Below are 17,372 nucleotides of genomic sequence, written 5' to 3'. Positions count from 1 at the left end.
GCACAGTGCTTCTCTGGAGATGCCCACTGTTCTCCTCACCCTCAGCAAGCTTTAGACGTGAGATCTTAGGGTTTATACCAAAGCTTCTTTGAGAGGCCATCATGACTCTTACTAGAGTTTATATTATGTTTGGACACCAAGGAGCTGGAAGACACAAACAGTGTTTTCCCCTTATTCTGTTCTAAATTAATCTTCACTCAACTAGTACTCATTATAGTTTGTGGGAAGGGCAAATGACAATTTGTTTCTTTCTCTCAGTGACCTATTATGACTCTCACACCCCTCCTTTCTCAAGTGAAGGAGGAGGATCTACAAAATGCATCATTCTGTTTGATTGCATCTCCTGAAAGTTATATTAAGATAAACCTTATCTAAACACACACACACACACACACACACACACACACACACACACACACACACACAGAGTACAACCGAAGTTAGCCGTTTTTAACCCTCTGCACCCCGGTATCTTGTCCTGTGCCTGTGTGAATTTGTCGTCTTCTAGCTGGCCCATCTTTTGACTCTCTCACCTTAAACCTGACACCTGCCAGTATCCCTGGAACCTCTCATTCTTCTTTCACTTCAGTTATCACGAAGACGAGCTTTAACTGGAAGGGGTAAGTTATGGTATAGGGTTAGCTTTATAGGTTTTTAATATCAGGGAATGGAGAATCATTGTACGGTGCCTCCGAGTATGAGCCTAATATTACCATTCATCATCCAGAAGCGTCTGAAAACTGCCACCGGGGCTTGTGCACGGAAGCTCCATGGAGCCGTAGTGAGGTGCTCTTTGTTCTTCCTCGTGTAATTTGCGGCCAGCGTGGCATCCCCGGAAAGATAAAGCTGCTTCTTTTCAAAGGGCACAGTCATTCTTTACAGAAGTCTACACAAGTTAAGGATTTTAAATGACAGCATTACTTTTGAAGAAATATTTTATCTGCAGAATGAAAAAAATAATAGTGGATCTTTTATACTTAAGATATTTAAGGCTTCATATCTGACTGCGCTCTTTTCTTTCTGGCCCACCAAAGTGTTTCCCGCAGGTAAACATTCTAGCAAGAGTAATGAAGTTGTTCCTCCTGCACTGTGCTCCCTCAGGCCAACTCACCCCAACAAGTATTTCATATATTGTTGCTTAGGTAAATTTAGTGTTTAAAACAGTGTGCTTTTCACGCACCCTTATCTCCCCTATCTGCCTGTCTTAGTCAGGGGTTCTATTCCTACACAAACATCATGACCAAGAAGCAAGTTGGGGAGGAAAGGGTTTATTCAGCTTACACTTCCACATTGCTGCTCATCACCAAAGGAAGTCAGGACTGGAACTCAAGCAGGTCAGGAAGCAGGAGCTGATGCAGAGACCATGGAGGGATGTTACTTACTGGCTTGCTCCCCCTGGCTTGTTCAGCTTGCTCTCTTATAGAACCCAAGACCACCAGCCCAGGGATGGTGCCACCCACAATGGGCTGAGTCCTCCCACCTTGACCACTAGTTGAGAAAATGCCTCACAGCTGGGTCTCATGGAGGCATCTCCTCAAGGGAGGCTCCTTCCTCTGTGGTAGCGCCAACTTTTGTCACATTGACGCACAGAAGCAGCCAGGACATTGCTGTTGCTCTGATTTTTTTTCCCTTCCAATAAATATTATATAGACCCATGCCTTTTTAAAATTCACTTTGCTGAAATAAATGTCACTCTCCTATAGTATATCCCGATTACAGCTTACCCTCCCTCTATTCCTCCCAGTTCCTCCACGCCCATCTGGATCCACCCACTTTAGAAAACAAGCAGGCATCTATAGAATAATAATAAAACACAATATGACAGAACATAAACACATGGACGTAGGACAAGAATAGTGAGTAGAAGGAACAGAGCGCAAGAAAAGTCACAAGAAACAGATGAAGATACAGAGATTCACTGGTTCGCACAGTCAGAAATTTTATATTAATAATAAACTGGGAGCCGTAATATATATCCAAAGGACTTGTAGATAAAAAAGAGAAATATATACATATGTGTGTATATAGAGATTTTAAAAAGGTAAACTGAAAGAGGAAACAATCGAAACTCTGGCGTGACATTACGAGACAAGGAACCTTCAGAGATCGCATTGAGTTCGTTTCTGTTCTCCATCTATGTCAGGCCTGCAGCCTAGTCCTCTGGGGATGGAGGGCAGAGAGTGAGGAGAGACCACAACACGTGGTCTGAAGTAGATAGACCTGGGGATAGCCTGGGGTTCTGGAGGTGGAGGAGGAAGAGAGTGAAGATCTAAAGGTAGGCTACCTGCTTCACGGGCCTCCCTTCTTCTCTGGCAGGCTTCACTGGCTGGTACCCAGGCTCCTGCAGCTGGGGTCTGGGAAAACATCATGGATGGGGAAGAAGGCTGGAGGAGAAGTTCTGTATGGTCAGCTGTGGATAGAGGCAGAGAGGAGGGGATGTCATAGTTAGAGGTGAGACTGGGGGACTGGATTCAGAGGAGAGGAAGGATAAAAATCTACAGTTTGGTACCTGCTTCCCTGAGAATGCCTGGGGCAGTTAGGGGCTAGTTAAAGCACCGATTGAGAGAAAGGAAGTTTGTAGGGGAGGATCTGCGTGATCTACTAGAGATGGGGGCAGTGAGGAAGGGGAGGCTGCGGCTCATGATCTGCTACAGACCTGAGGATGAGGCTGGGGCGGGGTGGGTTTGGAAAAGAGGAGAGGAAGGAAAAGATCTGCAGTTACAGACCTATGTCTTAGAAGTACTTAACTATACTATTGATTTTTTTAAAAATTTATTTTGAATGTTTTGGGGATGGTCAAGTAACCTGTATACCAAAGGTAGCCTAGAATTTACAGCCCTCTTGCCTCCGTTTCCCTAGTGTTGCAATAATAAATGTATGCCACGTAGCCTAACTTTAAATTTTATTGATCATGAGTTCTAACCGCGCTGTAGTTTGGATCATAAATGTCTCACAAGTATTCAAACATCAAAGATATAGGCCATAGAACAACACTCAAAGAGGTGGGATTAGCCTGGAGAGGAGGCTTAATGGCAGGCTTTTAGGTTATCAGGAGCTTGAAGGGGCCTCCTTTTCTCTGTAGTTATGACTCTCAATCCTGGCTACGGGGCAAGCATTTTGTTTCTTCATTTTCCTGCCATTTCATGCTGCTTTCATCAAGACCCAGAAGCAAGACTCAAGCTCCGAATGAGCCCTTCCTCTTTACGCAGCGATCATTTGTGGTATTCACTATCTAGATCCACTTAGCACAAGCACTGCGTCCCATCCTAGCTGCTCCTCTCACGTCGTATACTGTCAATTGCATTGCCCGATCAATATTTCCACTCTGATGTTCCTTAACACGTTCAGCATTTCTGAGTGCGTGCCTGTCTGCCACTCCCTCTGAGGCTTTTCTCTAAGGTTTCTTGAAGCCTGAGCATCAGCCCCCAGGCCTGATTAAGTTAGTGGTTCAGCACTGGGAGCTACCACAGAGAAGTGCAGCACACACTCCTGCCATAGATCTCCAATAACAATGTTGTCCACACGCTTTGCATTTAAAACCCCATATGAAGGTTTGAGGTTGACACTTGTAATACCCATCTGACAGATGAAGCATCTGAGATACAGAGAAACAAACAAACAGACAGACAAAAAACAATTGACCAATGTCGTGTCAGAGGTTTGAGTGGAGATTGGCACAGCGAGTGCCTTCTTCTCGTATCTTAGCTACTCAGAGAAGCGTGTTGGTCTGCAGGGGTGTGAACCCATTAACATGAAAGTGTGCCCCTTGTGAGTGGTCTAGGTCATAAAGAACCATCGATCTTTCCAGTCTCAGTCACTCCTAACAAGCCACTCATTGCCTGCAAGCGTTCACGGCCACATCCCAGTACGCCTGTGCGATGTTCTTCCTCTCTGTAGAGCGACCGCAGCACCTCTTGGGAAGGAGAGGTTGGACTCCTTGGCTTTGCAGAAGTAGTCCTTCCTCTGTTTCTGAGCAGTGCAGAAAACAGAGCTTCTTTACAAGGCTCATGAGGTTCCAAACGGTCTGTCCCCACCCGTTTCTCCAAGCCTCCCTGCGATTGCTCAACTGTTTTCCTTAGAGTCCTTGGTTCTGGTCTCTGGAGATCTCTCCCCTTTCCTGGAATCTCCACCTTGTTCACTCAGATTTCTATAAATGTCGCTCCTCCAGCTGGCCCCACCTGTTAGCTGTACAAGCCTGGTGGGTTACATTACTACGTTAGTCCCTTAGGCATGTTTTCTTTATCTTATGGTTTCGTTTTGATTTTAAGGGTGCTAAATCAGCATTTGCGAAGGCTTGGGTATCTTGATTAAACTGAAGGTGATATTTAGAACAGTCTTTCTACTCTTGCAGCAGGGAAATGGGACAAACTGTTCTGGGCTGACTGTGACCTTCCTTCATATGCCTAAGTTGTCATGCCTAGGACCTTCGAATGTGACTGTATTGGAGGACAGAGTTAAGGAAGAACTTAAGTTAAAACTAGTCTTTTGGGGGTAGGCTTTTATCTGGGAATCGTCTTGGATAGAGGAAACACCAACCAATCCAAGTGCTGGAGGCAGCAAGGCGCAAGTCAGGATGGGTGAAAATAACCTTGAGTTTAGACTTTAAGACTCTTTTTTTTTTTTTTTCCAGCTGTGATGGTCTGAATGTGTGATGTTCTCCTCTTTGGATGATGGGTCCCCAGATGGTTGAACTACTAAGGTTCTAAAATGTAGGGAGATTAAACCTGGCTGGAGTGAGTTGGTTCCTAGGGTGGGTTCTTGGGGGAGGGTATCTTGTCTGTAGCCACTTCCTGTCTTGCTCTCTCCTTCCTGGTCAGCCATGAACTGATAACTCTTCTTTGCCACGTGTGTCTGCTGCCTTGAGGTTTAGCTTAAGTGCTTTGAGCCAAGACAGCGGCCATCAGCCAAAATAAGGCCTTCCTCCCTTGTTATTTGCATCAGGTGTTTTGGTCACGGTACTAGAAAGCTTAGTAACACTAAGTCTTGGAGTCTCTGGTTCTTTGTTATCACACGCTGAGCGGACTAAGAAGTGCAGAGGCTTATGAGATAACAAAAAAACCAAACCAAAACAAGACAACTGTGATAAAAAGCAGGAAGATCATGAGCTGGAGGCCGGCCTGGGTTACAAAGTGAGACTTGGTTGTGTTCGTGGGTCTGTGTTGTGTTCATGTACACACACACTAAATCTGTGCAATAACCAGAGGAAGGCTCATGTTGACTGGACATACCTTCTACCTCTGCTCATGGACAAGAGGGGGCTGCGGTTACTAGGAGTGCAGGACAGTTTATTCCGGATGGATTGACTTACTATGAGAAAACTTGAATGCATAAGGACATGTTTAGCAAGTACTAGAACAGAGAACTTTCTTCTTACCCGTAACCAACTATGAAATTAGTCATTCTGCATTTCCTAACCACTCTTTGGACATTGTGTTGTCTTCTGAAGTGTTCACAGATAACCTGTATAATACAGTTACCTAGATTGATGGGTAACTGCATATTATTTCTACCTGATACTTGGTTTCTCTGTATCAGTATGTATAGGAGGTTTCTGAAACACTTTGTCCAGTGACTACCCAGAATGCCTCACACAAGAGAGTGTATTATTCTTTATGTCACAACCATGGCTTTGCCTTTTTCAGTCATACTCAGCCAGTGCCCTGACCAGACAGCATCTCAAAGGGGCTTGGCCATTGACACTTATTTCAAAGTAGGGGGATTGATATGCACAAATGGGGTGAACAGAAAGTGAAGAAGAAAAACAGCAATGCCTTTCTAACATTGACCCTGCCCAGTCCCTATCCAGCATTAGTTTGAATTCCAGCTCTACCCCTTGCTGGCTCCTGGGACTCAGCTTGAGGAAGCTTTCTTTCTTATTTATTGGATATTTTATTTATTTACATTTCTAATGTTATCCCGGTTTCCCGTCCATAAACCCCCTATCTCATTCCCCTCCCGCTGCTTCTATGAGGGTGTTACCCTACTCACCTACCCACCTTTTCCCACCTCCCTGCCCTGACATTCCCCTACATTGGGGCATCAAGCCTTCCCAGGACCAAGGGCTTCTCCTCCCACTGATACCTAACAAGGCCATCCTCTGCTACATATGCAGATGGAGCCATGGGTCTGTCCCTGTGTGCTCTTTGAATGGGAGCTCTGGTTGATTGGTATTGTAGTTCTTATAGGGTTGCAAATCCCTTCAACTCCTTCAATCTTTTCTCTAACTCCTCCACTGGGGGCCCCATGCTCAGTCCAATGGTTGGCTGCGAGCATCTGCCTCTGTATCAGTAAGGCTCTGGCAGAGCCTCTCAGGAGACAGCTATATCAGGCTCCTGTTAGCATGGACCTCTTGGCATCAGCAATACTGTCTGGGTTTGGTGGCTATATGTGCATGGGCTAGACACCCAAGTGGGGCAATCTCTGGATGGCCTTTCTTTCTGTCTCTGCTACAAACTTTGTCTCTGTATTTCCTCCTATAAATAATTTTGTTCTCCCTTCTAAGAAGGACTGAAGCATTCACAGTTTGGTCATCCTTCTTCTTGAGCTTCATGTGGTCTGTGGATTGCATCTTGGGTAATCCAAGCTTTTGGGCTAATATCCACTTATCAGTGAGTTCATACTATGTGTATTTTTTTGTGATTGGGTTACCTCACTCAAAATGGCTAAGATAAAAAACTCGGATAACCACAGAGGATGTGGAGGAAGAGGAATCTCTCCATGGTTGGTGAGATTGCAATCTGGTACAACCACTCTGGAAATCAGTCTGGAGGTTCCTCAGAAAATTGGACATAGTACTTCCTGAGGACCCAGCCATACTACTCCTGGGCATATACCCAAAAGATGCTCCAGCATATAACAAGGACACGTGCCCCACTATGTTCACAGCAGCCTTATTTATAATAGCCATAAGCTGGAAAGAACCCAAATGTCCCTCAACAGAGGAATGGATACAGAAAATGTGGTATATCTACACAATGGAGTACTACTCAGCTATTAAAAACAATGACTTCATGAAACTCTTAGACAAATGGATGAAACTAGAAAATAGCCTTGTTTTCGTAACTGTAAAGCACCTTCCCAAAACGCCCTGAGCTCATATGTAGAAAGTGTCTAGGCTGGACTCTGGCTCCTTAACAGCTCCTCGGTCTCGAGTCACAGTCAGTTAAAGCAAACGTTGTCTGGAAGACTGCTGTATCCTCTGTGCCCTGGAAACTTGTGATGGAGCTGGAGAAACAGACCACAAGGGAGTGCCTTGTTAGGGTTTCTGTTGCTGAAGTGAAACACCACAACCAAAAATCAATTTGGGGAGGACACGATTTATTTGGCTTATGCTTCCACATTCTAGTCCATCACTGAAGAAAGCCAGGACAGGAACTCAAACAGGACAGGAACCCAGAGGCAGGAGCTGATGCAGAGGCCATGGAAGGATGCTGCTTACTGCACTGTTCCCCATGACTTTGCTCAGCCTGCTTTCTTATAGAATCCAGGACTACCAGCCCAGGGATAGCATCACCCAGAAGGGCTAGGCCTTCCCCCATGAATCACTAATTATGAAAATTAGTGATTAGTGAATGGTACCATATCTTATGGAGGGATCCTGCCAACTGAGATTTTCTCCTTTTAGAGGACTCTCTCTAGCTTATGTCAAGTTGTCATAAAAACCATCATCGTCCTCAGGACAGGAAAATAATCATCAAAAGAGTTTTGAAATGTGTTAGGAAAAGTGGTGGGGCCCAGCCTTCCACGGGTAAACCCGGTGCAGGTTACTATCTGAAGAGGCAACAATGAGCAACTTAAGCCTGATCAGAAAATTAGGGAGAGGGTTCAGGAGCTAGAAAGACTGAAGTGACCTTAGACAGTGCACTTAAACACCATGCTATCTGATGAAAAATTATTTGGAAGGCAATTCACTGGACTGTCTCTGTAATAATTGTGAATGACATTGTATTTTAAGAAATGGTTGCTTAAAATTTAAGCTGGGACTCTGACCATTTTGTCGAGTCTAGCTTTGTGAACTCCAGGCTTTCCCATCGACTGTTCTAACGATGTGAAATAGGAGGCTTGGTCCTTGAATGTTCTTCCTTCAGAGTCTGCAGCGTTAACTAAACCCCCCAAAAAAGTTTCTTTAGCTTTCTATAGGCTCAGTGTTAACTAAGTAAGAATAACATATGAAATGTTGCATGGAATAATTGATTCACTGCTTGAATCGGTTATTTTGGACAAAGCAAAGATTCATATTCCTGTCAGCGTGCTGAGGGTAAGGAACTGATGGGTGCTCAGCTCTAAATGGGACATCTTTAATCATCCACTCAGAGACCCAGAGAACATCCCTGAAGAGGGGGTGGGAAAGATGTAAGAGTCAGTGGATGGGTGGAATACCACATATAGTACTGACTCCTAGAAATGGCAGGTCCATTACAGTCATGAACACAGCAACTGTGACCACCCACCCACAACTTACACACACACACACACACACACACACACACACACACACTCACACACACACTCATACACTCACACACTCACACACAAACACTCACACACACTCACACACACTCACACACACACTCACACACACTCACACACACTCACACACACTCACACACACTCACACATTCACACACACTCACACACACTCACACACAAACACTCACACACACTCACACATTCACACACAGACACACACACTCATACACACTCACACACACTCACACATTCACACACAGACACACACACTCATACACACACTCACACACTCACACACACATTCACACACACTCACACACACACACACAAGGATATGAAACTAAGCTAAGAGAAGACAGGGTCAATAACATGGCTGATATAGGGAGATAATACAGGGATAAAAATCCTTTTTTCTGGTGCCAGTATTAAGATTGGTGATGGTCAGGAATGTCAGGATGATTGGAAAGTACTAGCAGCCAGCTGGCATTTGGGGGGTTGGCAAGAGTCTAGAAACCAGTTACAACCAGAAAAACTGATTATAAGTGCTAATACTTGGAACCAAGCCAGACTTTGACTCATTCAAGCTTAGCGTTATTTTCTTCCCTATACATAAGCTGAGCTTCCAAGACACCTTCCCATGGTGAAAATGGTTTTGTAATTGTTGATTGTTTTCGTCTTGAGTAGAGTATGATAGTACTTTCTTTTTTTGTTAATTGTTACTGTGACAGAATTTCATATTTTTAACCTGAAGCAGTTGGTGTTCCAAAAATACTTGGAAACAAATCCATGATGTGATGATGTAATCATTCTCCCCCACATCCAAAACTGTGGTAGAACTCCATTTTCACTGATTATTTATAGCAATGCCTTTTATGTTAGGACTCATAAATTATCAAAGTGAATCCATAAGAGGTGTGGCAGATTCTTCCCCCCTGAGCCGTATTCTTGGCTTTGCATTTGTATTTCTTATGCTGCACTGTTGGAAGTTTTAGACGGTATTAATGGATGTCCCTGCCCTTTGCTTGAATACGGATCAACAGTGAAGAACAAGACAATGTCTGTTTCTATAAGTCTATTAGTAACTTTTATACCGTAACCAAAATACCTGTGAGGGTATCTTACAAGAAGAAGCAATTACTTTGGCTCATAGGTTCTGAGGGTTTATTTTCCTGTCTCCAACACACACACACACACACACACACACACACACACACACACACACACACACACAATACATACCTTACCTGTTGGTCCCGTGTGATTGGACAGAACATCATGGTGGGCATTGCAGAGAGGATAGAGTCTATAATAGGGGTGGGTGATTAGGGACCAGGTTCAAAATCATGGCCACTCTAGTGACTTGCTTCCTTATCTGAGCCTCACCTTCTGGAGTATCCACAGCCTTCTGAGGCCAGGTGTTCATCACATAAGCCGGTCTGCGGAGTTTCATATCCAAACCGTAATAATTACATTGTAGATACTCATTGCCTTTGCGCAACAAAAGGATACAGTTATCTCCACGAGTAAAAACTTGTAGTTCCGTTCTCCCCACCCACTACAGTTTACCCTGCTGTTGTGTATACCTTCTGCTGTCATTATGTTTAGAAGTAGGGTCTAATTGTGTACTCGTGTGTTAGTGCACATGGGGCATGTAACAACACACCCACTGTTGCTGCCTTTTAAAAGGATACTAATGTTACCAATCAGCGAAGATAAGTTTAATCAACACTCATTAAAATGGATTGTTAATACGTAGCCTAAAACATTCATAATTTTTTTTTGCCATTGGGAACATTATTGAGATGATTATAGATCAGATTAAGGGATCACATCCAAGCCTGTTGCATTAGTCTGTATTTGTTTGGCATTTTATCTCTCTGATGCTATCTAGTAAATTATTTCCCCCTTTTACATGTTTTGGAAATTAAATTTGATACGCCCCACCCCCATGTCTCCCATACCCCTCTTAAAGATTCCGCTAATGCACACAGTTCTGGATTGTGGCCTTGAAGTAATGTGGTGGTTAGTGTAGGTCTGTGCAAGAGGCCACAGATCAAAACTCAGTCTGGCCTTAGATACCTGGAAGTCTTCTGGGTTCTGCTAGTCAGGTCTGACCCCTGAGGAAGTAGATCCAGCCTTGCTTCCACAAGAAGGGAACATTCAAAACTGCCACACATACATTTACAGTCTCTCAGAGCCTTGTAATCACTCCTAAGTGACATTGTTTCTCTGTGATAGTATAGAGGTTTCCATGGGAGAAATAGATGGATTAAGGTAGAATACCGCAGCATCCCAGAGTTCTAGACTTCTGCATCATGCAATCCTGTATTTACCATCCACATGTGCCCTGGAGTACTTCTCTGCCTTGCCCTTCCTGGATTGGAATCTCTGACTCCTTGTCTTTCCCTGTTAATGGAAAATTGCCTGAGATATTTCTAGATCCGACATCTCCGTATGCTGTTTTTCAGAAGTGAAAGTCCACTAATGAAATTGTATTATTTTAAAGGTATATCCTTTTCGGCCTACAATTACATGAGATATGAGTCATTTAAAACATTTAAAAATTTATACATTGTTGTTTTGTATACTTAGATAGCAATTGTTTTTATAGACTATATAAAAGCATCCTGTCACTGAGTGTTGTGACCGTTGAATAAGTGAGTGTCCTTATATGAATGTGGTAAAAATAGTCAATATTCTGCCCTGTTGTATCATGCTCTTGGAAGCTGTTCATGGATTTAATGCAATCCCTGTTGTGTCTCAACAATACCTTTCATAGAAATAACACTTTGAAATTCACATGAAATGCTGGTGGGCCCTAAATGGTCAAAACACTGTTGAAAAAGAACAAATCTAGATGACTCATACTTTATGAATTTAGGACATGTACATAGTTATAGTAATTAAAACAGAGAAGGAAGGGCTGGGGGTTTGGCTTAGGGGCTCAGCTCTTGGCTAATGTGATCAAGGACCTGGTTTCTAGCCCCACTGCAAGAATCGAGTGAAGTAGTGAGGCCTAACATAAACCCAGATACAGGACAGTGGGGTACAGAACCCGTATGTAAACTCACATGTGCATGGTCCAATGGTTTTTAGTTATATTATTAATTCATTAGTTGTTCAAGTAAATGATTTCACTGTGGCATTCCCATATATGTGTGAGTTGTGGTTGGACCACCCCTACTCTTCTTGTGACTCTTTCTTGCCTTCCCTGTTCTCTCTCTTCCTGCTAAGTACCTTCTCTGAGAATCTTTCTATTTTTATTTACTCCACCCCAGCACACATTCGAGACACACAAGCTCACACACTCACATGTACTACACACCCACACCCAACACCCACACACCACACACCCACACCCAACACCCACACCACACCACACACCCACACCCAATACCCACCACACACACACACACACACACACCACACACACACCACACACCACACCACTCCACACACACACACACCCCACACACACATACCACACACACCACACCACACACTACACACACACACACCACACCACACAGTCTCTCTCTCTCTCTCTCTCTCTCTCTCTCTCTCTCTCATACAATACTTGCTTTTCTGTGTCTCATTTATTTCCTTTATGAAGTAACAACCTCCACTCCAATCCATTTTCCAGAAAATGCCAGGATTTCATTTTTTATGGCTTAGTACTGCTCTCTATGTGTATCACACGTTTATGATGTATATAGCTTTATCAATTCAGCAGTTGGTCTGATATTATAACTTTGTATGTTGAGACTAATGCTACAGCAAGGGTGGGTGTGCAGCTTTCTCTTACGCAGTGACTCCATTTCCTTCACGTGTGCACCTGGCTGTATTGTATGTGCAGATCTTGTCTAAGGAAGTGCCATAAGATTTCTGTGGTAGCTGTGACTATGGACCTTTGCACACACAGTGTACAAGGCTCCCTGTTCTCCCTCGCCATCACTAGATGCCATGAAAGGACTTCACCTCTTTACTCCTCTTTGACTTGAAAAACAAGTCAAAAAAGCACTAAAATTCCATCTCACTGTAGATATCGCTCCTGTCAAAAAAGGGAATAAACAGATGTTGCCTCAAAGATAATTTTTTTTAAATTAGAACTCCAAGACCATCCAATAGAGGAAAGACAACTCTTTCAAAAGCCAAGCCTGAGAAGATTGTATGTGCGTGTGCAAAAAGCAAGGAAATTGAACTCTTCACCTAACAAAACAGACAAACATCAGAATGGATCAAAGACCAAAATGGAAGACCTGTGTCTATGTTAGAGTTTTTATTGCTGCATTAAAATGTGACCAAAGCAACTTCAAAGGAAAGGGTTCATTCAGATTGTCCTTCCACATCAGAATTCATTATTACAGGAAGTCAGGACGGGAACGCAAGCAGGGCAGGAACATGGAGGCAGGAGCTGGTGCAGAGGCCATGGAGGGGTGCTGCTTACTGGCTTGCTCAACATGGCTTGCTCAGCTCGTTTTGTTGTAGAATCAGGACCACCAGCCTAGGGATGACACCACCGAGAATGAGCTGGGCCCTCCCTCATTAATCACTAATTGAGAAAATGCCTTACAAGCTTGTGTACAACCCCAATTTAATTTCTTTTTTTTTCAACCCCAATTAAAAAAAACTTTATTGATTCTTTGTGAGTTTTATATCATAGAGCCATGTCCCACTAATCTCCCCTTTGCCTCACATCTGCCCTTCACTTTTGCAACCTCCTCAGAAAATAACACACACACACACACACACACACACACACACACACACAGAGAGAGCATAGAAAAAATCTCACCGTGAAAGCTATACTGTATCACAGTGTACCCCACAGTATACCCCTCTGTCCACACATCTTCACTTGCAAATGCTCATTCCGATGAGTTATTTACTCATTGCTCTGGTTCAAGATATCTGGCTTCTGTGACACATTATATACTGGATCCTCGCTGAGTCTCCTCCCAATTATCCAAATGTTGTCTTGTGTCATGGAGATGCTGAAACTTTGGATCAGTAGGACCTGCCCTCCCATCTCAACCATTGTCAGATGATACAGAGATTCGGGTGTAGGATAACCCATAGCCCTGGATCTAGGCTGAGCTGCTCAGGGCACCGTCTATCTCTTATTAGCATCACCAGGGTTAGGTCTTCATCAGTGCTCTGGCTGGGCTACCCAGTGCTGCCACTGGTAGCATGCCAGGTCTGTTCTCTTGCTCTTGGGGCACACACACCAAACCCACACCAAACCTCCAGAGCCATCCCTGCTGTGCTACCCAGGTGAGGGGCAAGGCCAGCTCTCCCAAGGGCTACAGCTAGTGAGGGGCAGGGCTAGCTCTCCTGCACTCATGACCTTATCAAGTCCCATCTTTGAAGGCATTTTCTTAATTTTGGTTCACTGCTCTCCGATGAGTTTAGCTTGTGTTAAGCTGACATAGTACTAGCCAGAACACTTACAAGTAACAATAAATCTCTTCAATGAAAACACAAGGCAAAAGCTTCATGATATTAACTTTGATGACTTATTTTGGATATGATTTCAAAGACAAAGGCACCAAAAGAAGAATTAGGGAAACTGAACTCCATGAAAATAAAGGCATTGTCAAAAGACAGACTATAGCATCAGGAGCAACGGGACTGGGTGACTGAAAAAGGATGATCACGTGGATGGAGGAGTTCCAGACTGGCCTGTGGAGAATGGCAAGATGCTGAGGAAAGAAGAGAAAGAGGACGGAGAGACAGGACAGGTATCCCCAAGGATGTGAGAAAATACATATCCTCAAATCTCAGTGTCCGTATACCTAGAAACCAGAAATGTATAGTGTTCATGATCCTGTCATTTAAACAGAACCAATTAAATGCTAATTGTTTTTAGTTCTTTTTTTTTCTATTTGTAGGTATATTTTTTAATATGATTACACTCTAGCTGTCCTCAGACACACCAGAAGAGGGCATCGAATCCCATTATAGATGGTTGTGAGCCACCATGTGGTTGCTTGGAATTGAACTCAGGACCTCTGGAAGAGCAGTCAGTGCTCTTAACCACCCAACCATCTCTCCAGCCCTGTATGCATATATTCTTAAGTGTATGTTTTATCCTTTCTTCTCAATATATATGCATAACCTTATAGAAATTAAGATTGTTTTCTGAGTTGTACAGCCTGCATTTTCAGCCTTCAATAGTGTGTCATGACTACCTGTGTCATTAAATTTTATTTGGAAACATTTTAAGTGCTGTGCCATCTATAAGTGGTTCATAGTTTATTAACCAAATATAAGATATTAAGCTGTGTCTAGTTGTTCAGGAAGAACACAGGCAATATTTAAATTGAATATTTATGATGCTAAATCTCTCAGAATAGTTTTGCTTATATCCTCATCATGCAAATTCCTCAATAACATCATCTGAACATTTTAATAGCCTTTCAGAGAACAGTTACAGTTTGGTGTTCTGACCAACAATGTAGAGGAAATGTTCATTTCTAGAACCCCGGCCACCTCAACGAATTCCAGTTCTCTGGTATACATCATCTAATAGAATATATATGGCTTGAAAAGCTAAATGGGCCCCATCAGCTGGTGGTTTGAATAATAATAATAATAATAATAATAATAATAATCACCAACAGTGGCACTATTTTGTAAAATTCTAGAAAGCTGGTAGGTAAAGTTAAGCTGGGGATAGTGAGGTCATTGAAGGTGGGTCACTGTCTTGTTGTCTTGCTCTCTTGCTGTCTGTTTCTTTTCCTGCCATGGTGTGAATGGACATGTTCTAGCGGGCCTTCCTCACCACAGCCAACTGAACCCAATGCATCCTTCCTCCTTCAGCTTGCTTCTGTCTGGTAGTAAAGTTGTAGCTTCTCAGCGGTCAAGGATAGAGGACATTCTGAGAATTGAAAAACAAAATAATTTCTGTTGCTCATGTCACAAAGCCATCATGCACCACTAGCTGCAAACGTTTCCCTCATTAAGGAAAAGGTCCTATATATTTAAGTTAAATGGATCAAGTGAAAATGGATTATTGACAGCTATATCAATCCTATTAAAAGTAGCCATGCTGATACTTATTATTCAAACATGATTTTTAAATTGCTTAAATAAATACCCCCACCCCAGTTTCCGCATCACCTGAGACTTCCTCAGTCTTAGCATTTCCAGTTTCTCAAGAGGTTGGAAGGAAACCTTCCCAGTCACCCCATAAACAAGGGAATTTAGTGGGAAGTAGGGTCATGGTATTTAGTCATAAAGAGATACAGACCACCATTGACCAGCAATCTCTCAATCTTCAAGGAAGCAAAATACAGTCGTTGTTTCTAAATGGTATGGTAGCTTTCCTTTATTTTGAGATGGGATCTTGTTATCTAACCCAGATGGCCCTGGAACTCACCTTGTAGACCAAGGTCTTGCCTCTGCCTCCCAGGTACTGAGATTACCGGTGTACAACACCTTATATTCTTGATAACAGGCCTTTGAGACTCCTATGATCAGGGACCTTCCCCCAGAAGAATGGCAGCTTGCAGGGTTTACATGCTACACCTGCTTTGAGAACATGTTCCCCAAAAGCACATTGTAGTACACTTAAAATGATAACAAACTCAAATTTTATAATCGTAGGATGCTTTTTATCCCATAGCACCCACTCTTGTACAGTCCTTGGCATCAGGCCATCATACCATCCACTGATGATTGCTCTCCCTTGGCAGATGGGGGTGACCAAAGGCCCACGGAGCACAGGATTTGCCCACTCTAGTCTCCAAGTCAGTGAACGGTGTGTGTTAAATAGAATGCAGGATCGCTTGGCTTTTTTCCTATGCGATCTGACATTATGTGAACAATGCAGGAGAAATCTGGCAGGCAAAAATGGTTCTGCCTCCCATGTTTAGAAGAAAGATAGGGGAGATCCTAAACAAATGCCAGGTTTAGAACATGAATTATTTATGAACGGCCATATCCACTTGCAAAATAAAGCCACCGTTGTGGTGTGCATTGGGGATGCTCACCGCTCTGTTGCTAGGTAATCATAAGTACAAGTGAGTGAGACCTAGCTCCTCCCGTCCCGTATTACTCTGGGCCACGAATATATAAAATGGCCAAGAAACACATGAGACGGAAACGATGTAAAATGTGATTTTTCTTTATTGGGAAAAGGCTTCTGAACCTATTTGTGCCAGCATGCACATAAATCAGGGGCTGCTTTTGTTGGGTCCGTTTCTCGGGGGGGGGGCTGAGGGGGAGCCTTGTTTTTGTTTTGGTAATCTTTTTCAATTTGAATTATGCTCTTTCCCTGGACTACCTGGGAAGAGTAACTGTTTATTTTAGCAGCCATGATAAAGCAGCCATGCATTTCATGCCTAAATGAACAGCACGCCTATTTTCAAAACAGGCCGCCCCCCACCCTAGAAAGGCTAAACAGACAATTGGCAGAGTGATGGTGTGGCCTTGTGTTGTTCCCTGGCAGAATAAACAGGAGAGCTGTCGGGAGTCATCCCGCCTTGCTTTGGTTGCACTGTCGATTCACAGAAAGAGAGGCAACCTCAGAAGGAGATTCTCAATTCGTCCAGGGTCTGATAGACCATTCCGTGTAACACAGGCTGTGAGGGCTGCTGGCGTGACGGGTACAGTGATGGGAAGAAGCTTTAAATGCAATTCGAGGCTCTTCTTTGTAACAGTGGCCGTGCACTATGCATTTTGAATTTGTTTTGACAAATTGTCTTTCAATGCCCTTTCATCTCGTCATCTCTAATCTTTTCCTTTAAATTATGAAAATTAGCCACACTTACCACAACACTGGGTTCTCTAAAGGGAAAGTATGCTATCCCTTTTTCTGACGGTTCGCATCTGCCCCTCACCTTAATTTCTCCTATTGGAGGACACCAGAGTTAATATATCTTGTGAGTATCCCTTTCTTC

General features: G+C 43.4%; 1 protein-coding gene and 1 long non-coding RNA gene across 10 annotated transcripts in view; one reads left to right on the top strand and one right to left on the bottom strand.

Moving 5' to 3' along the window:
• The window catches only part of Rsu1 (Ras suppressor protein 1), a 248,280-nt gene that overhangs the window by 75,150 nt on the left and 155,758 nt on the right, over nucleotides 1-17,372 (top strand). The window lies entirely within an intron of this gene.
• Nucleotides 1,253-10,024, bottom strand: LOC134482610 (uncharacterized). Its single transcript, XR_010058994.1, has 3 exons — nucleotides 9,853-10,024; nucleotides 2,285-2,410; nucleotides 1,253-1,349 (listed from the first exon to the last, which is right to left on the bottom strand). It is a non-coding gene; the product is annotated as an uncharacterized LOC134482610 (long non-coding RNA).

Source organism: Rattus norvegicus, chromosome 17 (assembly GCF_036323735.1).
Source record: "Rattus norvegicus strain BN/NHsdMcwi chromosome 17, GRCr8, whole genome shotgun sequence".
In the NCBI taxonomy this organism is placed as follows: Eukaryota; Metazoa; Chordata; class Mammalia; order Rodentia; family Muridae; genus Rattus; species Rattus norvegicus.
The sequence above is the reverse complement of the archived record's forward strand: the minus strand, read 5'-3'. Positions and strand labels throughout refer to the sequence as shown.